Below are 26,437 nucleotides of genomic sequence, written 5' to 3'. Positions count from 1 at the left end.
ACACACTGCAGGCAGCCTAATCTGTCAACGAGGTAAACAACACAGATTCATTGGCCATAAAGCACTGGCCCATCATTCCTGAACATATCACCCCCCCAGTTTAGTGACCAATCTGTGACTGCACTGACTTAAATAAACCTTTGAACTAACAACTAAGTGAACACCCAAACTCCGACCTTGATGCTGATGACCAAAATGGCTGCCAGCTATGAGTGGTAGAGACAGTAGTCTTGAAATGAGACAGGAGGGGGTCTCAGAAAATACAGCCCTGAACCCAAGGCCAGGTCAGTTTTACAAGAAGCTAGAGACCAAAAGAAACCATGAGTAGAGTGGTAGAGTGATTCTAGCTGTAGTATTTGAGTGTCCCAAATGAAACCATATTCTCTACATAGCGCTTTACTTTTGACCAGACTATGGGCTCTGGTAGTAGTGCACTATAGAGGGAATAGGGTGCCATTTGGGACAGCCTATGTGACTCTAGCATGGGCCCAGAGTGGTACATTGTTTTTGGCAAAGTCATGCCGATTAGGAGCGTGACTCAGAGTGTAATCACAGCATATGACGCTCCGCCATAACACCTGTCAGGCCGGATCAGTCCTCAGCCTTAGTCAGCCTGGGAAGGAATTCTGCATGAATAACCTCGTCTCAGTTCCCAACACCACCACCATTACTACAGTTAACATGGGAAACCATCAGAGACAGAAAGGGAGGGAGAGAGGGAGAGAGACAGAGAGGGAGAGCGAGAGAGAGAGAGATAGGGAGAGATAGAGAGAGCGAGAGAAATGTATGACCATATTAAAGACACATATTTCCCTCAGATTACAGCGATCCACAAAGAATTCGAAAACAAACCCAAATTTGATAAACTCCCTTATCTACTAGGTGAAAAACCACAGTGTGCCATCACAGCTGCAAGATTTGTGACCTGTTGCCACAAGAAAAGGGCAACCAGTGAAGAACAAACACCATTGTAAATACAACCCATATTTATGTTTATTTATTTTCCCATTTGTACTTTAACTATTTGCACATTGTTACAACACTGTATATATACATAATATGACATTTGAAATGTCTTTATTCTTTTGAAACTTCTGAGTGTAATGTTTACTGTTAATATTTATTGTTTATTTCACTTTTGTTTACTATCTACTTCACTTGCTTTGGCAATGTTAACACACGTTTCCCATGCCAATAAAGCCCTTAAATTGAAATTGAAATTGAATTGAGAGAAAGGGACGGAGAGAGTGTGAGAGAGAGGGAGAGAGCAGGGGGGGTTGAGAGGGCGAGAGAGAGAGAGAGAGAGAGAGAGAGAGAGAGAGAGAGAGAGAGAGAGAGAGAGAGAGAGAGAGAGAGAGAGAGAGAAAGGGAGGAGAGAAAAACAGAGAGATAGGATCAAACTTCCAATCCCTGTGTGTATCAGTGATCATACCCACAGCACGCATAACTCACTGTCTGTCGCGGAGCACAGGGCGGAGAGGAAAGCAAGGTGTCTGACACAGATCACAGAGCTGGGTTGGGCTTTCAAACGAGCCCAGCTTTCTCAAAAGGAACACTGTTCTATATCAATGAACAACCCTCAGAGTGAACTAAAGTCAGAGCTGAGAAGTACATCTGTCTAATTCCTGTCCCCCAAAACGATTTGAGGAGATAGTGTGACATCACACATATATAGGCTGTTCATCTTTGATGTTGGTAACATCAGAGATTCTTTAACACTATTTTAATGAGTTTCTGGAAATAGTCTATTTTGTCAACTCTCTCCGATTTAGATTTATCACATGAATAATGAAGTGGGAATTTAAAGGTGAGATGTAACTTGAGCTCATCCGCATCGCCATCCTAGCACTGCCTCAAGGGCATCGGATCTGTGAGGCACATACACACATGCGCTAGCTCACACAATTGCACAAACGTACACATACATGTGCACACGCACATCGCACATACACATATACAAACACACTGTTCTGAAGGATAATGCCATCTCACCAATTCCCTAATTACCCTCTGGACATGCCTCCTCTCCTGCCAACTCACCACACCTGAACTCGCTCTGATAATCACCATTCCTCTCCCTTCCTCACCTATATAAGCAGCTTGTTTGACCTAAGTATTAGTGGTGGCATGGGGCGGCTGAAGTCTTTATTCATGGGCCTTTGTTGTGTGTACCTGACGCTGAAGGAAGTGCCTTTTATATGTATGGAGAATTGTATAATACTAACTTTCTAGCCTGTATGTTTATTGCCAATCAGACTGTTTATGATGCTATACCTTCCTTAGAATACTTCATTTCCCAATATCTACGGAACTCAGGATAAGACAATGACCTTTGTTTTGGTTAGCATGTTAGTTATACTTTTTACATTCTATTAGCTATGGCACTTTGCTTTGTGTGTATAATGTAATGCGTTGTATCCCCCAGAACCACAACTTCCTATCACAACTCACACAACCTCACCGGCCTTACATGCCATTACATTATCCTGCAACCTTTCCCCATGTGCGCCTGTGTCTGTGTGCAATAAAACCTTACTGTTTGGATTCCTGCTCCAATTCATTTAATCTGCATTATTATTGACGCTCCATGATGACACCCTGAACCAGTCAAACCCTTCTCATGCAGTCCACCTTTTCTACATACACACACACACACACACACTAAACACACATCCCCTACACACGCAGAGTATACAGCCTGCATTGACCTACATGAGTGGCGCAGTGGTCTAAGGCACTGCATCGCAGTGCAAACTGTGCCACTAGAGATCCTGGTTCGAATCCAGGCTCTGTCGCAGCCGGCCGCGACCGGGAGACTCATGGGCGTCGCACAATTGGCCCAGCGTCGTCCAGGGTAGGGGAGGGAATGGCCGGCAGGGATGTAGCTCAGTTGATAGAGCATGGCGTTTGCAACGCCAGGGTTGTGGGTTCGATTCCCACGGGGGGCCAGTATAAAAAAAAATATATATATATATGTATTCACTAACTGTAAGTGGCTCTGGATAAGAGCGTCTGCTAAATGACTAAAATGTAAATGTAAACAGGGCTGTGTGTGCAGGCGTGCGTGTTGGATTCTTAAACACCTCTGTCTCTGTGGAGGTTTCAGGCCCTCCTTTTCCGACACACTTAACGAGGCCCATTCAGAGGCAGTGTGACAGCGTTAATCCGGCCACCCCAGCGGCCCGCCCTGCTACCCACTCAGCCACACAGGGCTCAGCCATCGCACTCATCAACTTCATTTGCCCGACACGCAAGCCGCTGATTTGGAAAAGCACTGTGGGTGATGAGGCCTAATGGGTGATTCCCACTCATTAGGCAGGTCAGAGGCTTAGTTTAGGGTGGGTTGGTCTAGGGCTGAGGTTGGACTTTAGCAGGGCTTAACTGGGCTGAGCTTGACTGGACTAGGTTGGGCTGTACTGGGCTATACTGAGCTGGACTTTAATGTGCTGGTATTTAGTCTACTGTTCTAAACTGGGTTGAGCTGGTCTGGGCTGCTGTCATCACGCCCCAGCCGTACCCACAGGGGGACTTACTTTGGCAACAAACTGCTGAGAGAGCAGGGACGCCATGACGACCAGTGCTGCTTGTAAGCTACTAGCATTTCCTCAAGTGCTCACAATGCACCATGGGACACCCCCTCCGCTCCTCCTTTCACCACAACCACCTCCACCACCTCTTCTCCTCCTGAATTACCCATGATCACATACCTCTGGTGTGATGTCAGTGTCCCATGTGACCTACCTGCTGAATGTCTGGAAGTCAAGTAGAGGACAACGACAAGAGAAGCCATTGAGGCTTGAAGATAATAGGACCCAAAGGAGAGGAGAGAGGGAGGGATGGAGAATGACAGGTAACAGACTCTTGGGTGTCAGATGAGGGAAGCCCATTCTGCAGCACATCGACAGAGGCACTTAGGGGCAGAGAGGGACTGTGTGTGTGTGTGTGTCTCTGTGTGTGTGTGCGCGCAGGCGTTCAATGTGTCTTGAAGACTTATCTTTCCTCTATCACCCTCCCTCCCTCTCCCTCTCTCTCTCCCTCTCTCAAAATACTTATCCCATCTGCTCTCCTCTTAGAAAAGACACCTCTGTAGAAAGGTACAGTAGCACTAAGTGGCAAGCCGCCTGAAGGCAACAGGGAGAGAGGTGGATGAAGAGAGAGGGGGATGAAGAGAGAGGTGGATGAAGAGAGAGGGGGATGAAGAGAGAGGGGAAAGAAGATAGGGGGATGAAGATAGAGGGGGATGAAGAGAGAGGGGGATGAAGAGAGAGGGGGATGAAGAGAGAGGGGGATGAAGATAGGGGGATGAAGAGAGAGGGGGATGAAGAGAGATGGGGATGAAGAGAGAGATGGATGACGAGAGAGGTGGATGAAGAGAGAGGTGGATGAAGAGAGAGGTGGATGAAGAGAGAGGTGGATGAAGAGAGAGGGGGATGAGGGAGGGTCACCACTGCGCTGTGCTGCTCCATAAAGTGACATGATACTTTCACAGCAGACCTTAATGTCCCCCTGCCAATCGCTGTCCTCTCACGTTATTACTACTCCCCATCAAGCCCCATGCAAATATCACAGACAGGGCACCATAAACCTCCTGGCCTGAGATAGTTCAGCCTCGTTGTGTAAAGGGGCACCGTTCACATTTACAACACAAGACTGTCTCAGACGGCAGGGCAAGGGGAGGGGAAGGACGAAGAGTTTAAGAGCCATTTCATGCAGACTCTGGGCACCTCAGTGGGCTCAGCAGAAAAGGAAAGAGCAAGAGAGAGAGGACGAGAGAAAAGAGAGGCGGAGAAAGAGGAAGAGAGATGAACAGAGAGATGAACAGAAGATGCATTTGGTCTGAACGACTATGGATCCTTCAGTCGTGAGAAGGTAGGAAAGAGTGAGAGGCCAGAGGAGGAGGGTGCAGACAGACAGTGAATCCAGTCACAGGTTATCTGTGTAGACACTCGTCAACACACAGACAGCGCCCTATCCCAGGCACACTCAATCTGCAGAGAGATAGAGAGAGAGAGAGAGAGAGAGAGAGAGACAGCGAGAGAGAGACAGCGAGAGAGAGAGAGACAGCGAGAGAGGCAGAGAAAGACTTTGCAGCCAGAGACACGCACAGACACGCCAAGCCAGACAGACACTCATGGGTGCATCCCACATGGCCAGACACACAGTCAGTGAAACATGCATGGCCAGACACACATGATCAGCGAAACATGCATTGCCAGACACACACGTCATGATCACAAAGTACATGGTCAAGTGTGGAAGGTTGAAACGTTGACTGTCCCCACAATGACTGCAAATCGGCTTCCCCTTGGAAACAGTCCTTATCTTGTCTTAGGTGGATTTGTTGGGCATTGGCCATAGGTCAAATGTGGATAGTAAGTCAGTGTAAAAGGGAGATATAGTGGCGATCTGCCTGTACAGTTTTCTGTGCCCAGTTCTCTCTCCCTCGGTGCCAGGGCCCAGTAGAGCGCTAGATCTCTTAATGCTGTGTTCTCTCTGTATTACAGACTCTCTTCTAATCTTTCCACTGTTAACAACAGCATTATTCATTTGGAGTGATCGGGGTAGAGGGCTTTCTGATGGAATACTGTGCTTCCAGTGACTCAAGGAGGGGAGTGGCTCTCTGTCATGCTGTGGCCCACACAAACACACCTAAAAATGTACACCCCACCACACATACCTAAAATTAGACTCACCAACACACATCTCTGGTGTCTCATGCCGGAACTGTGGCCAAACCTGGGCTAAAAATGCCTGGTTGCTCCAAGCGTACCCCCACAGTGGGTATAATGTGACCGGCAGGAGCACAGAACAGCCAACCAATGCAGTATGACACCCTGACTGACTGCCACACCAGATGGAACAGTCCCCATGCCCATGGTATCACAGAGACCTCCTGTTTTGTTCTAACACAGTTGCAACAATGTTAACAATGTCTTACTTTCATACCTGACTGTGAGAGGAGTGGAGGTGGGGCAGATCTCTTCTCGTCCTCAAAAAACAGAAGTCTGACGTGGCTTTACCACTGCTATAACATGGTTATAACATGGTTATAGCATTGATATAACATTTCTATAACATTAATATAACATGGTTATAACATTAGTATAACATTCATATAACATTCATATAACATTCTGCTACATTGCCCATCTCATTGGTACTTACAGCCATCACATCGCTTTCAGTATATTGCACAAATAAATTCCCCTTTCAACACAGCTGTATGCCATATTTTAAATCCTTCTCCCTGTCCACTGTCCCTGTATCACCCCTCATTATTACACCATGCCCTCGGTCTCTTTCTCTCTCGTCTCCGACAACTTCACACTTTCAGAGTGGGCCTCTGAACTCTGACCCCACACACTCACACCGGGCACTGCCTGTTAACAAGCCTGTGTGGGGTGTCCTAACCATTGCCTGTTGGAAAAGTGACCATCGGTAGGACCCCATTGACCCTTTCTCGCTCTTTCATCTCCGCTGTGATCAAAGGGCAGGCAGGGCGCTGTGAAGAAGCAACGACTCATTAGCGGGAAGCGGCGGGCGGAGAGACGCTTTGCAAAGACAAACATCAATTAGCTCCAGCGTGTCTTTAATAAGTTCAGCTCCATGTAGTTTAGGAAAGCAGCGAGCAACATAACATCACATCAGCATCCCTGTAATTAGTACCCGGTTAGATTTAGACTATTTTTGTTTTAGGGGGAAGACATAATTATCAGAATGGCTGAGGTTCACTAAGGACGGAGATAGCAGGAACAGAGGAACACCCTCCTTGGGCTTCCTCTTCGGCTCTCACTGTGAGGAACACAAGAGATATCACTGTCTGGGGCTAGTTATGGTGGAATTCAGAATTTTCTAGAAAGGACAAATAACTCAGTACAGCAAAGTAGCAAAATGTATTTCCCAAAAGATGTCTTCTGAAAACCAGTGCATGACAATTGCACCTCTAATCATCAGAGGAACCTCTGTCTCAGAATCACACTTTGATGCCCAATAAGGGTGATGGGGTTTATTGTGAACGTGATCTTCCGAGGACCAGTCACTACCAGTAAGGCACTAAGGCAGCTGTATGGTCCTGTTCCTGTGTGTGTTAAAAGCCTATTCACACACAGTCAGACAGGCAGTTAAAACAGGAGAAAACAAAGCAAAGCACCCTGCTCTCTGTCAACCTGCTCTCACAGTCCCAGCGTTTGATCAGCCTTCAAGTCTGCTACAAAACACAGCAAACACAGAGAGAGAGAGAGAGCGAGAGAGTCAAAAGGATGAGGCCACCACACATACCAGCCAGGTTGTTCAAAATTGACATTGAAATTGGACGACTAATCCATGTCCTGAGGATGTCAGGATGTGCCTTCAAAACTGGCAACTAGGGGCAATGGTGAGTACTATGACCATGAAGTAGGTTTGAGTTTTGCTAGGGTATTGTGGATAGGGGTTGTGGATAGCTGTAATCCCATGACTCTGGATCAGAACATTGACTCCAGTTGTGGACATTGTTTTTTTAATTTTTTATTTTAACCCTATCCCAAACCTTAGACCCTCTAGAGTCTAAGCACTGTCTAAACCGGGGGTAACATATGGTATTGTTTTAAGATGGTCATACCAAAGATTATTTTGCTATTTGATTTGGAATTTTAAGACCCCCTAATGTATCAAAAATATATATACAAATGTATTGGATTAAACATTGAATTTGCCATTACTGCTATTAGCCAATAGAAACACATTGAATAACAGATTCACTACATGGAACAACAGATAGTACAAAGGAAGTTTGTTCTGAAGAGATCAGGAAACTGTTTTTTTTATATATCCCCTTATTTTAGGCACTAAACTATCTCCATATATACTTCCATTAATTTTTTTAACTGGACCTTAAGACGAGTCTTGTTCGGACTCTAAAGATGTTTCTGAGAGAAAACCTGTCTGACAAATATCGCTCTAGCTCTGCCACCTTTCGCCGCAGATGCAGCACATGCAAAAAAACATATCTTTAGCTTAAACAGACGGATTTTGATGGGGATTTTTATATTATGTTAATTGATTTGCACGGGGTCGCGGAAATTGTAGGTTAACCATTCAGAATGAGTGTCTAAACATAACCCTTAACTTTTTAAATCTGACGTTTGGAGAACGTGGTTGAACGTGTAATTCTGAAGTGAGACTGTGAGAGCTTGTTCCACATACAGTACCCTCTCTATCACACTCTGACACACACACACACACACACACACACGTACGCCAGGGCACGCAGGGTTTAATTCAGTGTGGTGTGCATGGAGCTGGGGCAGCAGTCATCAACTCGAGTGCAAGCTGGGAATATAACCTTTTCTCCTCAATCCACTCTCTCTGAATAAATCATAAGGCTCCAGTCTACACATAAATGATTCCTTATTGCCTCCACATGTCACACACACACACACACATACACAGGATGTTCACACTGCAGCCAGCACATACACACACACACACACACAGGATGTTCACACTGCGGCCAGCACACACACACAACACAACACACATGTTGTGTGTGTGTGTGTGTGTGTGTGTGTGTGTGTGTGTGTGTGTGTGTGTGTGTGTGTGTGTGTGTGTGTGTGTGTGTGTGTGATCCCTCAGCCAAGGCAGGATGGAGACTGGGAGCCAAGAACTGAGTAGGCACCGACAGGAGGGAACACAGGAGCAGAGCAACCATCTGTCCCTCAGTGGTCTACCACATGCACGCAGGACACACACACACACACACAAACACACACATTTAGATCATACACAGACGGGGCATCACTATACTTGGCTCAGGCTCACATGTTCAGCTAATACATACGGAGACACATACCTGCACACATTTACAAACACACACATAAACCCCCAGCCTTTATACAACAATCACATCAAGCACATGGCACATATTCACAGTTCACAGTTCACAGTTCACACACACACACACACACACACACACACACACACACACACACACACACACACACACACACTGTGCTTCACTCCAACAGGACACATACTAAGCTTTAGACCCACTGTTCCTCTTCCTTCCTAAATCGGGCTGGAAGCCCACCATTGAACTCAGGAACTCATTTGACTTACAGGTGCCTCAAAAAGGCCATTGTAAAGCAGCAATCAATATTACTTACAAGTTGGCTTTGCGCTTACACCAAAATGAACCCTGTCCAAATGGTTAAGTGCAGGATGATCTGGAGGTCTGCATATAATCTAAGGTGGCATTGAGATTTGAATCTCTTTTTTAGTGAGCCAAGGTGAAGAAAGGCAGCCCACATTTAGTTACAAACATGGAATTACAATATGTATTAGTAACAAGTATATGAATGCATCAAACCTTATATTACAATATTGGATTTTAAAAGCCTTTTATATTAAATGAAGTGCCCTTTAATATAGACCACATGGAAAATTCAATAAATCTTGCTAAAGTGCCAAAATGCAGTATTTTACTATGTCCCTCTGTGACTTCTCTGAAGATTTTAACCCACTTAACCCCAAAATGTCTCCAAATGTTCACCATCATTGTAAAGCCCTAGTTATTTTGTTGCTTTGACAAAGTCATTTCTGGAGATTATTATTTATTTATTGTGATTAGTGATTCATTTTAAGGAGAAAGAAAGCCTGTGCCTCATTTTAAGGTCAACATGTTGTGTGAACTGAACTCTCATTTTATTATGGTGAAACTATTCATTTTTTTTACCGACTTATTTATTTTCTGTCATTTTTCTTTTTCAGAGGGGGGTTACAGGTACAAAAAAATTATCTCAGAAATGCATATAAAGATAACCTCGACCCATTCCCCCCCCCTTCTCAGATTACGGGATTCCAATGTCAGATTTTCCCATATTTTGTTCCAGTTAAAGGGTTGTTCAGATACAATTAGATTTGTGGACCATACTTTTTTAATGGCTAGCTCAAAAATGAGCTTTACCAAATATATTATAGAGATCAGTCCTTCAGGAGCCCAGATTATTTATTTATAAATCCCATCATTGGATGTTTCGGTAGTTGGGTTTCCCCCAAGGGACTTTGTTGTAAATATAGAAAAAATAATAGCAAAGGCGAAATTGGATCTCCTTGTCTGCTGCTTCTAGTGATTCTGAATGGAGCACAGCAGAAATTGCCTGTTATAACTATGGCTGCGAGATTGGCATATAGTATTTTAATAATATTAATGAAATTGGAGACAATTCCCATTTGTTCCAAGACAGACCAGAGATACGACCATTCTAGTCTATCAAAAGCTTTTTCTGCATGGAGAGATAAGACAGCCCAAGGAGCTGTTGTTTCTGATGAAGCATCTAAGATATGTAATAGTCAACTAAGGTTATCTGAGGATAAACGTTTTTTAACAAACCTGCTTTGGTCCGTGTGGATCAATTTGGGTGTGTCTCTAGACTGGACGACAACATTTTGGGAAACAGTTTAATATCTGTGTTTATCACAGATAGAGGGCGATAGTGAGAACACTGGGTGGTATCCTTACCTTATTTTTAATAAAAGCTAAATTAGTGCTGTGTTCACATCTCTCCCAAATGAACCTTTGTGAATGACTGTATTAATCATTTCAAGCAATAGTGGACCTAATTGATTCCAAAATGTTAAATAGACCTCAAGAAGAATACCATCCCATCCAGGTGATTTGCCTTTATTCATTCTATCCAAAGCCCTTTTGAGTTAATTGAGAGAGATTTGGGCTCCCAGTGAGGTGGTCTCCTCTGTTGAGAGAAGAGGAGTTCTTAATTATTTTTAAAAGGACTTACAGTGCCTTCAGAAAGTATTCATACCCCTTGACTAATTCCAAATTTGGTTGTGTTACAGCCTGAATTCAAAATTGATTACATCTACACACAATACACCATAATGACAAAGTGAAAACATGTTTTTTTATTGAAAATGAAATACAGAAATATCTAATTTACATAAGTATTCACACCCCTGGGTCGATACATGTTAAAATCACCTTTGGCAGTCCATTACAGCTGTGAGTCTTTCTGGGTAAGAGCTTTGCACACCTGGATTGTACAATATTTGCACATTTTTTATTTTTTTATTCTTCATGCTCTCTCAGGTTGGTTATTGATCATTGCTAGACAGCCATTTTCAAGATTTACCATAGATTTCCAAGCTGTTTTAAGTCAAAACTGTAACTAGGCCACTCAGAAACATTCAATGTCATCTTGGTAAGCAACTCCAGTGTATATTAGGCCTTGTGTTTTAGGTTATTTTCCTGCTGAAAGGTGAATTTGTCTCCCAGTGTCTGTTGGAAAGCAGACTGAATCAGGTTTTCCTCTAGGATTTTGCCTGTGCTTAGCTCTATTCTGTTTCTTTTTATAAAAAATAAAAATAAACTCCCTAGTCCTTGTCGATGACAAGCATACCCATAGCATGATGCAGCCACAACCATGCTTGAAAATATGATGAGTGGTACTCAGTGATGTGTTGTGTTGTATCTGGCCCAAACATAACACTTTGTTTTCAGGACAAAAAGTTATTTTCTTTGCCACATTTCTTGCAGTTTTACTTTAGTGCCTTATTGCAAACAGGATGCATGTTTTGGAATATTTGTATTCTGTATAGGCTTCCTTCTTTTCACTCTGTCATTTAGGTTAGTATTGTGGAGTAATTACAATATTGTTGATCCATCCTCATTTTCTCCCATCACAGCCATTAAACTCTGTAACTGTTTTAAAGTCACCAATGGCCTCATGGTGAAAGCAGTTTCCTTCCTCTCAGGCAACTGAGTTAGGAAGGACACCTGTATCTTTGCAGTGACTGGGTATATTGATATGCCATCCAAAGTGTAATGAATAACTTCACCCCATGCTCAAAGTGATATTCAATGTCTGCTTTTTTTTACCGATCTACCAATAGGTGCCCTTCTTTGCGAGGCAGTGGAAAACCTCCCAGGTCTTTGTTGTCGAATCTGTGTTAGAAATTCACTGCTCGACCTTACAGATAATTGTATGTGTGGGGTACAGAGATGAGGCAGTCATTCAAAAATAATGTTAGACACTATTATTGCACACAGAGTGAGTCCATGTAACTTATTATGTGACTTGTTAAGCAAATGTTTACTGAAAGTTTTTAGGCTTGCCATAACACAGGGGTTGAATACTTATTGGCTCATGACATTTCAGCTTTCCTTTTTTATTAATTTGTAAAAAATAAAAAAATAAATCCACTTTGACATTATGGGGTATTGTGTGTAGGCCAGTGACATATAATAACATTTAAATTCAGGCTGTAACACAACAACATGTTGAAAAAGTCAAGGGTGTGAATACTTTCTGAAGGCACCGTAGTCTGGCTTAGCGTAGATTTACAATCAGACTATTCATTTTTAAATATATGTTTTTAAAGAAACATTGAACAACTAATTATCAAATCATAGTTTAAAAGCAGGTGAGCTGGTTCTACTCTTTTTGGCCATTTTCTGGTGTTGGAAATATGAGTGGGTCGAGCATAACACGTATATTTTGTATTTTTTAGCTTGCATTCAATTGCCCCTCCCTGTTGCATACAACAAGCCTCCATTCCCCTGTCACACAGGGATTCATGGCTGTTTTAAGATTAAATTGTCAACGCTGTTATGATTAACCCTGTTAGGGTCAACCCTGTTACGGTGAACCCTGGTACAGTCAACCATGTTACTTTATTTGGCACTTCATAGGCACTTACTATATTTTTATTTAATTAACCTCTTGAGATGGGAAGACTTGTGTTTTATTAAGTTGAACATGTGCTCGTCATGACAGCATGTTAAAATTAGGTGAAATAAAACAGGTTTATTTCACCAAGTTACACTACCCAAAAGGGACTCATTTCGTGGAAGGACCCATATGGCTTCCATTCTGGTAAAGGAACAGAGCAGAACACTGAGAGATAATAGATAATAATATACAGTGGGGGAAAAAAAGTATTTAGTCAGCCACCAATTGTGCAAGTTCTCCCACTAAAAAAAGATGAGAGAGGCCTGTAATTTTCATCATAGGTACACGTCAACTATGACAGACAAATTGAGAAAGAAAATTCCAGAAAATCACATTGTAGGATTTTTAATGAATTTATTTACAAATTATGGTGGAAAGTAAGTATTTGGTCACCTACAAACAAGCAAGATTTCTGGCTCTCACAGACCTGTAACTTCTTCTTTAAGAGGCTCCTCTGTCCTCCACTCGTTACCTGTATTAATGGCACCTGTTTGAACTTGTTATCAGTATAAAAGACACCTGTCCACAACCTCAAACAGTCACACTCCAAACTCCACTATGGCCAAGACCAAAGAGCTGTCAAAGGACACCAGCAACAAAATTGTAGACCTGCACCAGGCTGGGAAGACTGAATCTGCAATAGGTAAGCAGCTTGGTTTGAAGAAATCAACTGTGGGAGCAATTATTAGGAAATAGAAGACATACTGATAATCTCCCTCGATCTGGGGCTCCACGCAAGTTCTCACCCCGTGGGGTCAAAATGATCACAAGAACGGTGAACAAAAATCCCAGAACCACACTGGGGGACCTAGTGAATGACCTGCAGAGAGCTGGGACCAAAGTAACAAAGCCTACCATCAGTAACACACTACGCCGCCAGGGACTCAAATCCTGCAGTGCCAGACGTGTCCCCCTGCTTAAGCCAGTACATGTCCAGGCCCGTCTGAAGTTTGCTAGAGTGCATTTGGATGATCCAGAAGAGGATTGGGAGAATGTCATATGGTCAGATGAAACCAAAATATAACTTTTTGGTAAAAACTCAACTCGTCGTGTTTGGAGGACAAAGAATGCTGAGTTGCATCCAAAGAACACCATACCTACTGTGAAGCATGGGGGTGGAAACATCATGCATTGGGGCTGTTTTTCTGCAAAGGGACCAGGACGACTGATCCGTGTAAAGGAAAGAATGAATGGGGCCATGTATCGTGAGATTTTGAGTGAAAACCTCCTTCCATCAGCAAGGGCATTGAAGATGAAACGTGGCTGGGTCTTTCAGCATGACAATGATCCCAAACACACCGCCCGGGCAACGAAGGAGTGGCTTCGTAAGAAGCATTTCAAGGTCCTGGAGTGGCCTAGCCAGTCTCCAGATCTCAACCCCATAGAAAATCTTTGGAGGGGAGTTGAAAGTCTGTGTTGCCCAGCGACAGCCCCAAAACATCACTGCTCTAGAGGAGATCTGCGTGGAGGAATGGGCCAAAATACCAGCAACAGTGTGTGAAAACCTTGTGAAGACTTACAGAAAACGTTTGACCTGTGTCATTGCCAACAAAGGGTATATAACAAAGTATTGAGAAACTTTTGTTATTGACCAAATACTTATTTTCCACCATAATTTGCAAATAAATTCATTAAAAATCCTACAATGTGATTTTCTGGAGAAAAAAAATCTCATTTTGTCTGTCATAGTTGACGTGTACCTATGATGAAAATTACAGGCCTCTCTCATCTTTTTAAGTGGGAGAACTTGCACAATTGGTGGCTGACTAAATACTTTTTTTCCCCACTGGACATAGAAGGCTATGCAGACTCCTGGAACCACATTACCATGGCAGAGAGAGAGACATACACTGTAAACTCACAGGCCACGTTGTGAACATGAGAATCATCTCTAAGGCGGTTTTGGGTAGAGGTCACGGCATACACATTCCTTGAGTGCACACAGCACAGTGCAGGGAGTTCATCAGATTGCTGAGATATGTGTTTTGTCTCTGAATAATACAACACAGAGGCCACAGACGTGGTGGCATGGTTGCAGTGTGTTGATGGACTGTGTTAAGGGATGGAGACTGAACACCGAGATGCACAGCAAGCACAAGGACACAGCTCCGGATTAGACAGCGGCGGCCATGACAGTTTTGACTATCCACGCCTGGCTATTAAAACACAGCACTTCATTCTAACCAAATGGAAACAAATAGCTGGTGCTCTCTGTTAAAGGGAATTATCCAAAATGGCCATGGTGGAAAAAGTACCCAATTGTCATACTTGAGTAAAAGTAAAGATACCTTGATAGAAAATTACTCAAGTAAAAGTGAAAGTCACCCAGTAAAATACTACTTGAGTAAAAGTCAAAAAGTATTTAGTTTTAAATGTACTTAAGTATCAATAGTAAATGTAATTGCTCAAATATACTTAAGTATCGAAAGTAAAAGTATAAATCATTTCAAATTCAAAATATTAAGCAAACCAGACGGCACCATTTTCTTTTTAAATTTACGAATAGCCAGGGGCACACTCTGACATCATTTACAAACTAGGCATGTGTGTTTAGTGAGTCTGCCAGATCAGAGCCAGTAGGGATGACCAGGGATGTTCTCTATATACAGTGCTTGAATTGGACCATTTTCCTGTCCTGCCTAGCGTTCAAAATGTAACACGTACTTTTGGGTGTCAGAGAAAATGTATGGAGTAAAAAGTACATACTTTTCTTTAGGAATGTAGTGAAGTAAAAGCAAAAGTTGTCAAAAATGTAAATAGTAAAGTAAAGTACAGATACCCATAAAAACTACTTAAGTGGTACTTTAAAGTAATTTTTCTTAAATACTTTACAACACTGCAAGATGGTGGCCAAAATCTCAGGAGTGGAAAGGCTATCCCAACAAGGAGGCCAATTCTGAGACTCAGACTACAGTAGGTTACTTAAAGAACACAATGTCTTAATTTCAGTGTAACCTTTAAGCAACACTAAAGTTCTTTGTCCGTATTGTGTGTGGCAATGTTGCTAATCCCATTTATGACAATTCAGTTCTGCTGTTATGGATTATTGTTAGATCAAGGCCTTTTTTGGCATTCTCTCTCTCTCTCTCTCTCTCTCTCTCTCTCTCTCTCTCTCTCTCTCTCTCTCTCTCTCTCTCTCTCTCTCTCTCTCTCTCTCTCTCTCTCTCTCTCTCTCTCTCTCTCTCTCTCTCTCTCTCTCTCTCTCTCTCTCTCTCTCTCTCTCTCTCTCTCTCTCTCTCTCTCTCTCTCTCTCTCTCTCTCTCTCTCTCTCTCTCTCTCTCTCTCTCTCTCTCTCTCTCTCTCTCTCTCTCTCTCTCTCTCTCTCTCTCTCTCTCTCTCTCTCTCTCTCAATAAAAGTGTAAATGAAGTGATATCTCACCCTATAAAATCTAAACTGAAAATGAAGTGATATCTCACCCTATAAAATCTAAACTGAAAATGAAGTGATATCTTACCCTATAAAATCTCAACTGACATCTGACAAAGCATGAAGGAAAGTTGAATCGTGAAGCAGGTAAGACTCAGGACAGTCAGATGAATTTAGGATTGTGTGTATTTCTATAGTGATGTGATGTAATGTGACAATGTGTCTCACACTGTTTTTCATGGAAAGAACAGAATAACACTATGCGGGTTTGCTGACTGCTAGCATTTGATTGGCTGTAACACTGTTAAAACAGCCACTGTGGAGAGGGGACTCATTTAGAGTCTGCAGTCTCCCAATGTGACCAATGCAGTGTTGATGGGGGAGGAGGATAACAAAGTCAGGGAGTGTGCTGACGTGGACGGGTCTTTAGCTCCCCGTCTCATCTGATCCCCTCTCACCATCTTAACCTCTCACTATCCTCTCATCTAACCCTCTCACCCTCCTGCCCTCTCAATACCTCGTCCTTTCATCACCTCGCCCTCTCAGTGAACAACAGAGCAGCATTGCTGCACAGTGCACACATCTCAACCAATACGCTCCACACTTGTTCTACCTTCTGACACAATGAGCTATTCCCCCATCATAAACACCGCCCCCCTCACACACACATCAAACTCCAACCCTCTCTGAGCTAGAGCAGGGGTTCCCAAACTTTTCCACTCAGGCCCTCCTTCCAGAATTTGGGGAACATCCCGCGACCCCCCCGGCGCACGCGCACCATGTCTATTTATATGGGCACAATCACTGTTGATGACACAAACTATTCACTCCCCTCTTGTTGGTGGAGAGAAAAATGTGCAGGTTTAAAGCTTTTCTACAATTTGCCATGTCTAATGTATATTCATGTGATATTTGAGTGACTCATACATTACAACAAAATCTATGGGCTAAAAAACCTAGCTAAAAACATTAGCTGACATGGGCTAGTTGATCTGGACATTTCTGGCAAGTTATAAATAGCTCTCTAAGGTCTGAAATGACTAACATGACAAGAGGAAAACTACTATTACAACTTTCGAGACTGAGTTCCTTAAACATTTTTATAAAAAATCTACCCCCATGCCTCCCTCTCCTCCCCATCCTCTGCCCCCTTCTGTTCCAATGAAACCCCTGCCTCTATAATATCCTTCTCTCAGGGGCCCCTGATGAGTGTGTCTGTTCCTGCTGTGGCCCCCAGAGCAGTAGAGAGTGTGTCAGGAAGGAACCTCAGAAGACCCTGATGATTGATGGCTCCCGTGCTTATTTGGGCTTTGTTGTCGTGGTTGTGTCTCATTATGTAAATGATCTCTCCCTCGTGAGAGCGCGAGTGAGAGACTGAGAGAGAGCGTGTGAGGGATAGAGAGAGAGAGAGAGAGAGAGAGAGAGAGAGAGAGAGAGAGAGAGAGAGAGAGAGAGAGAGAGAGAGAGAGAGAGAGAGAAAGTGCGAGCGAGTGAGAGAGAGTGTGAAAGAGAGAGAAAGAGAGCAAGTGAGTGAGAGAACAAGAGAGAGAGCAAGAGAGAGCGAGAGAGTAGAGAGTGCGAGATAGAGAGAGAAAGAGAGCGAGAGAGAGTGAGAGAGTGTGTGAGAGATAGAAAGAGAAAGAGATAGAGAGAGTGAGAAAGCGTGAGAGATAGAAAGAGAGCAAGAGAGCGAGAAATAGAGCGAGAACGAGAGAGCGAGAGAGTGTGAGAGATACAGAGAGAAAGAGAGTGAGAGAGAGCGAGAGCGAGAGAGATAGAGAAAGAGAGAGAGAAAGAGACAGAGAGAGAGCAAGAGAGAGAGAGAGAGAGATATAGAGAGAGGTAGAGAGAGAGATAGAGAGAGACAGATAGACAGAGAGAGAGAAGCAGAGGCATGTGGTGTAGCTGTGATGTTCACCAATCCAGACAGTGTAAAATTGGCTTCAGGGACCAGCGAAGGATCAGGCTATATTTAGAAATCATCCTCACAATGTCTGTCTTTTTTTTAACCAAAACAGAAGGCATTCTATCCCAGTTAAGACTCTGCAGTGCACATCGGGTTTACACCAGAACATGTGGTCACATACACACACACACACTTTCGATTGTGCAGTTGATAATCTTCTATTAAGAGATTAATTCATCCTTAATCTCTTCCCCATTCTATCCTTTCTGTGTCCATTTCTCTTCATCATGTGCTCCACTCTGAATGCAGTCATTGTCCTCTTTTTTATCAAAGGAGCTAAATGAAATGTTTGTCTCTGAGGAGCAGGACCTAAAGGCAATCTATATCATGTTTGTAGCTCCAGTTCCAGGGAAGTCAATACTTAGCAGAGAGATGCTTTAAACATTTAATATTTCTTTTGAATCACCCACCCAAGGTGTCCTATCATTATCTGACCCTGTTAAATGACTGATCCCTCTCCTCGGCCTGGTGGTGATGCATCGTATAGGCTAGAATCCATCTGTTCCATAGGATTACACACTTCCAGTCTGACACACAGACAATCACAGGCCACTGTATGAGAGAGAGAGAGAGAGAGGGAGAGAGAGGATGAGAGAGGGGTCTTCTCATTTCCACTCCTGTCATTGGACATGGCTGTTCTAATTAGTGGCTTAACCAAAGCCGGTTGCTTACTCTGCAGTGGTCTGTCAGTGATCTGCTCCTGCCTGTCACACTCCTGTTCCAAGAGACACAAACACACACACACACATGGACTTCATAGGTCTCTTGTGGGAGTGTGAAAGTCTGAATCCTAATGAAACTGCTATTTTAAGTCGAGTGACCCGCAGATCAATGTAGTCAATAGCATTAACCTCCATGTAACGCACAAAGCAGGCGGGAGTCACGCCTTTAATTAATGCATGCAGAGCTCAAACTGCTTAGTCCACTTGTATGTCCCCACCACATGCAGAGGACCGATTAATGCTATAGTATGCTACCTGCGCTCTCAGAGCTCCACACTCACTCAACCAGCTGACAATCCTACATGTTCAGCACTACAGAGGAGCTTAATTTGCCTTGTCTTGAACATGTGTTTGAGGCCATGCCAACTGCTAATGCTATAAATGTAGGTTGTCTTGTTTTTGGCCCCGGCGCTTGGCGAGGGCTGGGTGCTGATGCGGGGAGGCCCACCGCTGGTTTTAATGTGCTGGTTAAATCAAATCAAATCACATTTTATTTGTCACAAACGTGTTTAGCAGATGTTATGGCGGGTGTAGAGAAATGCTTGTGCTTCTAGCTCCGACAGTGCAGTAATATCTACATTTACATTTACATTTTAGTCATTTAGCAGACGCTCTTATCCAGAGCGACTTACAGTTAGTGAGTGCATACATTATATATTTTTATTTTTTCATACTGCCCCCCCCCGTGGGAATCGAACCCACAACCCTGGTGTTGCAAACGCCATGCTCTACCAACATCCCCTGCTGGCCATTCCCTCCCCTACCCTGGACAACGCTGGGCCAATTGTGCGCCGCCCCATGGGTCTCCCGGTCGCGGCCGGCTACGACAGAGCCTGGATTCGAACCAGGATCTCTAGTGGCACAGCTAGCACTGCGATGCAGTGCCTTAGACCACTGCGCCACTCGGCAAGTAATATCTAACAATTTCACAACATATACCCAATACACACAAATCTAGTAAGGAATGGAATATAAGAATATATACATATATGGACAAGCAATGACAGAGCGGCATGGACTAAGATACAGTAGAATATTATAGAATAGAATGCAGTATATACATATGAGATGAGTAGTGCAAGATATGTAAACATTATTAAAGTGACTAGTGATTTCAATAGGCAGCAGCAGCCTCTAATGTGCTAGTGATGGCTATTTAAAAGTCTGATGGCCTTGAGATAGAAGCTGTGTTTCATTCTCTCAGTCCCAGCTTTGATGCACCTGTACTGACCTCGCCTTCTGGATGATAGCGGGGTGAACAGGCAGTGGCTCGGGTGGTTGATGTCCTTGATGATCTTTTTGGCCTTCCTGTGACATCGGGTGCTGTAGTTGTCTTGGAGGGTGGGTAGTTTGCCCCCGGTAATGCGTTCAGCAGACTGCACCACCCGCAACCGCAGGGCTCTCCAGAGGGTGGTACGGTCTGCCGAACGCATTACCGGGTGGTGCAGTTGCCGTACCAGGCGATGATACAGCTCGACAGGATGCTCTCAATTGTGCATTGTAAAGGTTTGTGAGGGTTTTAGGTGCCAAGCCAAATTTCTTCAGCCTCCTGAGAAAGAGGCTCTGTTGCGCCTTCTTCACCACACTGTCTGCGTGGGTGGACAATTTCAGTTTGTCAGTGATGTGTATGCCAAGGAACTTTAAGATTTCCACCTTCTCCACTGCGGTCCCGTCGATGTGGATAGGGGGGTGCAACCTCTGCTGTTTCCTGAATGAGCTGTTGGACGAGCGAAGCGGGAGGAATATAATCCCGTTATAACATCACCAGCCTGGGCGGCAGGCGCGCGGCAAGGAGATGGCTGCCTGTCACTCTGGTTAGCACACAATATGCTAATCAGAACCAGAGAGCCTTTTGCCAGCTCAGGCTTTATAGCCGCGGCTACGCTAATGCTTCTTTAAACACTAACGCTAACTACGCTAATGCTAATCTCAGCTACGGTAAAGAGGCAACCACACTCAACCACAGTATAGTACTATGGCCCCCACTACACTGCTCTGCTCTCCCCTCATGCCCTGCTCTGTTGTTCTGCTCCAGTCTACAGCCCACTGTTCTGTTTATTACCACTGGCCCGGCCTTATCATCTCCCTTTCTTACCTCGCCTTAATCCCCTTTATCATTTTCACCAACTTTAATTAGTTTGTGTCTGGACAAACTATTAATCCTCTGCCTTGCTGGTTTAAAATGAGCATCCATCCACCGGGGCTGGAAAAGCCTTTTACACTACATGCTTTCTAGACCTTGATATCACGTGGACAGGACACCGGCAGCAGCGCTGATGATGTTTAGAGACTGAAATTATCACTGAAATGAGACCGAAATGGTCGTTGAAATGAGAGACTGAAATGGTCCTCTCGTGAACATCTGAAATGACTAGTAATGGAGTGTGTTTGTGATTCAGCTCCAACAGGCTAGGCTAGCCCCCAGTTGTTCTCTTTGATGCCTGAGGCTGCTAGAGTGACCTTTGACCTTCTGGTAATTGCTTCAGTGACCTCACTTTACTCCTCATCTGACAACAAATCACTGCCTCGAGAGGTGTGCCCTGACAGTCCCTGGCAGTCCCTGATTGGACCAGCTTGTCACCCTACATATTGATCAGGAACTAAAGCCCGCCAGAGGGAAATATTCTGGAAAGGTCTAGCTAATGGGACTGATGCCTTTCAGAGACAATCATCTCTCATACAGCGGATATATTTCAGAATCTTGATAGTGTAGGATAGGATCTCTTCATCTACTGTACAACTGATGACATCTATTTTTATTTTCCATCTAAAACCTGTAATCCAGCTGTCCCCTTGGTCCTTCTGTCCTGTCCTCTGTCGATAACAATGAAGACATCAGCAGCCAGCCACCTGTTCCCTGGAGACCCTATGTGTCACCATGCGTGTCAAGTTGTCACTGGGTCAGCTCTTTACAGTTAGATTGATACAGCTACCCAGCTAACAATTCTAGCAAGAGAAATGTTTTTGTTATGTTACCCGTAATGTTCCCCTGATGTTTGAGTGTCCAGTTTTTCATTAGTTAGGGGAACGTTCTATGTATGTTAGCAAAAACTTCCCGGGAACCTAACCTTAATGTCAAACAGATCTTACCCAGAACATGGTTACCATGTTCTCAGAATATCCAATATTAATGTTCTAAATACATTTCATGGGACGTTGCAAGATCATTCCTCTGTCCAAGGATGTTTAAAACATAGGACATTCTGCCATGGTCCCCTGGAGGTTTTTGTCTAGTTCCCGGCTTGTTCCAGGGACGTCCATAAAAACATTTTTAGAACGTCACCTGATGGTTACACATCACTCCTTGTTACTGTTGCCGAGCCCATCAAGGCCCTGATTGGTGAACCACTGATCTATTCACAGCTCTTTTTGTCTGTTAGGGACACCCACCCACACAAACAGTGCTTTCAACATACATCATTTTGAACTTTCATATTTGACACACATGATTACATTGTGCATGAATTATTTATCCAGTAATGATTATGTCCTCACCTATGATTTGAACTCCTCTTGATTAACGGCATTCCGATCTTCCTGCTACGCCACCATGTCTTTGTCAATGACTGATTTTACCTGTATTGCTGCACTTTGCACTTAAATCTCAGCTCTGTTAAAAGTACACTTAAGAAAAACGATTGTATTTATCATAGTGATTAAGGAGTAACATTAAAACAGAGTAATATTCCCCACCAACAATAGACAACTATACAGAAAACCCTCAAATGACTGAAATAATAAAATCAATGATGAGAGAATAGTCAGATTAATTGATAACTGACACAGACATTGTGGCGTAGCAGGATGATTGGAACGCCATGAACCAAGATGTTGTGAGTTCTGCCTTGTGGAAAGCAGAGAAACCATACAAGGTTCTCCTTCATCATAGGTAGCTCCTGTGGGACAATAATAGGTAAAAAATCTGTCGTTCTGCCCCTGAGCAGGGCAGTTAACCCACTGTTCCCTGGGCGCCGATGATGTGGATGTCGATTAAGGCAGCCCCCCACACCTCTCTGATTCAGAGGGGTTGGGTTAAATGCTGAAGACACATTTCAGTTGAATGCATTCAGTTGTACAACTGACTAGGTATCCCCTTTATATGTCAGTATGGCCTCCATGAAAACACAATCAAAATTTGACACCACCCTAAACGCATAAACACATGTAGAGGCACGTACTCTGAAATATTAGAATTTCCTGGCTGTGTATAAATAAGTCATCAGCACAGTTTGACACACATAACCACAATAATGGAGGATTGTCTTTGGATATAAATTGTTTTTACAGGGCGTGGTAGTGCATTTCTGGATCTAAAACAATCCAAACGCTGCTGTAATCTGTAATCCAAACATCCTGAATCGATACATAATCCCACACCTACCTGAAAGAGGTCATGTGATCCTTTGAGCCATTACTTTGATAAGAGAGAGAACTGTTGTATAAATAATAACTGGATCGTTAACATCAGTCATGGCACGACCAAACGACTTTCAGCCAAATTAAATCTTTTCAGATAATCACTTAAGTACCCTTTCAAGTCTGGCTTGATACAATCACCCTACAGTTAATCACTACATCTAATTTGAGTCAAATCCACACTTACATACTCTCAAATCTCATTGGCACTGTGTGAGCATTTCAATATCTGGGAATGAGTAACGAGGCCAAGCAGCGAAGCTGTGTTTTCACTCTTGGTCCTTTCTTTAAATGAGGATTAAAGCGTGCCAATCCCTTTGAGCTCAAATGAAAGCAAAGGCAGCCAAATGATGTGGCTGACTTAGATGTGTAGCAAGGGAGCAACGGCAGACCATGATGTCAGGGGTCAGGACTACAGATGAATAGAGAAAAGAGAGAAGGAGAAAGAGAGGGAATGAGGAAGAGAGTGAGATGAAAAAGAGGGGGAGACGTGGACAGGGGGACCAGGAGAGGAGTGGGACACCCTCTATAATTACTGCTGTGGTACAGCAAATGGCAATCAGAGCCCAGGCATGATTCAGTCCAGTGGTGGCCCAGAAACCCAGCGTTATACAAACCCATTCACCTCATAAAACCACAGCTTTCAGGATTAGCCTGTCTGACGCATCATAACAGCCAGATATTTAAGGGATTTTAAAGGCAGGTCACTGATCCTGGCCACGCAATGGTGAAATGACAGAGGAACTAGATCTAGTACCTTTTTTGGCGTCATTGTTTTGGGGATGACACGCACTGCGTGGTAAGGCCTTGTACCCTTGGATGGTTATTGGAATTAATTGACTGAAACCAACCAGGTCAGTCACAGCAGCTTTACTGTATGAACAAAAACTCCAGGAAATGGTAATGCTGACAAATCACTTCACCAAAGGATCATGCCATTTTATTAACCACATGAGCCAACAACACACAAGTTTATATGCCTTGGGGACATATTTGGGTGCTGAACGGTGTTGCAGGCCTCTGAGGGCTGAGGACAAAGCAGGACGCAGGCAGACAGACAGATAGGAAAGCACCAATCACAGGGCCAATAGGAAAGCACCAATCACAGTGCCTCGCCAGCCAGCGAGGCTGTCCGTCAGTGCCCACACAACCCGGGCACGGCAGGCAGAGCGAGGAGCTGGAGAGACAGAGCCCCTAACATTCCCAAACATCTCAGGGCGGCGTGACGCAATGCATAGTGGCAGGTCTCTGATGCGCGGTGGCGAGCCAGCCTCCTCGGAGCGGCGCAGCCGGATCTGCGTCAGCACTGTGAAAACTGACAGGGCACACCGGCCCGGCGCTGCCGACACAACATCTCCCTTGTCTATACTCTGGAAAATGTACTTAGAAAATGTTTTCAGTGTTTACACGCAATGATAATTAAAGCATGAACTCGTAAATATACTAACTGCATGTGCTGCTACTAACTACAAGTTTATGTTTCAATTTATTTTATTGGGTTACATACTCTATGTCACATGTGCTGTGCACATTGTTGTGAAGTGAAGACATGATGAGACGTTGTATCAAATCAAATTTTATTTGCCACATGCGCCGAATACAACAGGTGTAGACCTTACAGTTAAATGCTTACTTACAAGCCCTTAACCAACAGTGCAGTTTTAAGAAAATTAAAAAAGTGTTAAGTAAAAAATGGATAAGTTGAAAATAAAAAGAGCAAATAATTAAAGAGCAGTAGTAAAATAAAATAACAGTAGGGAGGCTATATACAGGGGGTACCGGTACAGAGTCAATGTGCGGGGGCACCGGTTAGTCAAGGTAATTGAGGTAATATGTACATGTGGGTAGAGTTAAAGTGACTATGCATAGATAATAAACAGAGAGTAGCAGCAGCATAAAAGAGGGGGGCAATGCAAATAGTCTGGGTAGCCATTTGATTAGATGTTCAGGAGTCTTATGGCTTGGGGGTAGAAGCTGTTTAGAAGCCTCTTGGACCTACAGTTGGCCCTCCAGTACCGCTTGCTGTGCGGTAGCAGAGAGAACAGTCTATGACTAGGGTGGCTGGAGTCTTTGACAATTTTTAGGGCCTTCCTGGATGGCAGGAGGCTTGGCCCCAGTGATGTACTGGGCCGTACGCACTACCCTCTGTAGTGCCTTGCGGTCGGAGGCCGAGCAGTTGCCATACCAGGCGGTGATGCAACCAGTCAGGATGCTCTCGATGCTGCAGCTGTAGAACTTTTTGAGGATCTGAGGACCCATGCTAAATATTTTCAGTCTCCTGAGGAGGAATAGGCTTTGTCGTGCCCTGTTCACGACTGTCTTGGTGTGTTTGGACCATGTTAGTTTGTTGGTGATGTGGACACCAAGGAATTGAAGCTCTCAACCTGTTCCACTACAGCCCTGTCGATGAGAATGGGGGCGTGCTCAGTCCTCTTTTTTTTCCTGTAATCCACAATCATCTCCTTTGTCTTGATCATGTTGAGGGAGAGGTTGTTATCCTGGCACCACAGCCAGGTCTCTGACCTCCTCCCTACAGGCTGTCTCATCGTTGTCTGTGATCAGGCCTACCACTGTTGTGTCGTGGGCAAACTTAATGGTGGTGTTGGAGTCGTGCCTGGCCATGCAGTCATGGGTGAACAGGGAGTACAGGAGTGGCCTGAGCACGCACCTCTGAGGGGCCCCGTGTTGTGTTGTTACCTCACCTTTCCACCTGGGGGCGGCCCATCAGGAAGTCCAGGATCCAGTTGCAGAGGGAGGTGTTTAGTCCCAGGGTCCTTAGCTTAGTGACATGTTCAAACTCTCCCTGTCTGAGTCTGTAATACCAACATGTTTCAAGCAGACCACCATAGTCCCTGCGCCCAAGGACACTAAGGTAACCTGCCTAAATGACTACCGACACGTAGCACTCATGTCTGTAGCCATGAAGTGCTTTGAAAGGCTGGTCATGGCTCACATCAACACCATTATCCCAGAAACCCTAGACCCACTCCAATTTGCATAACGCCCCACCAGATCCACAGATGATGCAATCTCAATTGCGCTCCACACTGCCCTTTCACACCTGGACAAAAGGAACACCTATGTGAGAATGCTATTCATTGACTATATCTCAGCGTTCAACACCATAGTGCCCTCAAAGCTCATCACTAAGCTAAGGACCTTGGGACTAAACACCTCCCTCTGCAACTGGATCCTGGACTTCCTGAAGGGCCGCCCCCAGGTGGTAAGGGTAGGTCACAAC

General features: G+C 44.1%; 1 protein-coding gene across 4 annotated transcripts in view; it reads right to left on the bottom strand.

Moving 5' to 3' along the window:
* The window catches only part of LOC121532159 (fibroblast growth factor 13), a 169,224-nt gene that overhangs the window by 127,427 nt on the left and 15,360 nt on the right, over positions 1-26,437 (bottom strand). The window contains exons 1-2 of one of the 4 annotated variants that reach the window (XM_041837943.2): positions 6,166-6,333; positions 5,947-6,025 (exon numbers count right to left, since the gene is read on the bottom strand). The exons of the other annotated variants lie outside the window; for them this stretch is intronic. The gene's annotated coding sequence lies outside the window, so the exon portion shown is untranslated. Of the gene's footprint in view, positions 1-5,946; positions 6,026-6,165; positions 6,334-26,437 lie in introns of those variants that run through there. 4 annotated transcript variants of the gene reach the window in all.

This window comes from Coregonus clupeaformis, chromosome 2 (genome assembly GCF_020615455.1).
Source record: "Coregonus clupeaformis isolate EN_2021a chromosome 2, ASM2061545v1, whole genome shotgun sequence".
Classification (NCBI taxonomy): domain Eukaryota; kingdom Metazoa; phylum Chordata; class Actinopteri; order Salmoniformes; family Salmonidae; genus Coregonus; species Coregonus clupeaformis.
The sequence above is the reverse complement of the archived record's forward strand: the minus strand, read 5'-3'. Positions and strand labels throughout refer to the sequence as shown.